The following is a 647-nucleotide window of genomic DNA, read 5'->3' as shown; positions in this document are numbered from 1 at the left end:
TACCTATCTATCTATCTATCTATCTATCTATCTATCTATCTATCTATCTATCTATCTATCTATCTATCTATCTATCTATCTATCTATCTATCTATCTGTCTGTTCTTCACCTTTCATCAAAAATTTGTTGACTTAGTTTCAGCAGTTCACATGTTTTATAAAAAATTAACAACAGTACGTATGATTAATATTTATTTCAAATAATTTCACAAATTTATTCATTGCATTAAATTTAATGAAGCTATTATGAAAATTCAAACAGAATTTAAGAGTTAAGAATATAGGGCTCAGTTTAATGCTGGACTATTTTCTAAAAGAAATTTATATATGGAGAAATTTCGCACTTTTGTGGAAAGGTCGAGACATATAATTTCAATTGTTAAGCGATTGCTGACAAAATATATTTGTATTGTTTTAATAAATATCTAAAAAAAAATTCCAAATATAAAACAAATAAAAGCATCAATAAAGTAAATTCTCTTTTAACATTAAAAACATATTTCTTAAAAAGCCAATTTTAATGCCAAATTCCTTTAACATTTATGTGTATTTCTTGAAGAATTGAGTGCAATTTTATGATTATTATTCGATGATACATTAAAATTGTATGTAAATGTATGTAAAGTACTTAAGGTTTGTTTGCTTTT

Source organism: Lucilia cuprina, chromosome 3 (assembly GCF_022045245.1).
Source record: "Lucilia cuprina isolate Lc7/37 chromosome 3, ASM2204524v1, whole genome shotgun sequence".
NCBI lineage: Eukaryota > Metazoa > Arthropoda > Insecta > Diptera > Calliphoridae > Lucilia > Lucilia cuprina.
This window is presented reverse-complemented; position numbering follows the sequence as displayed.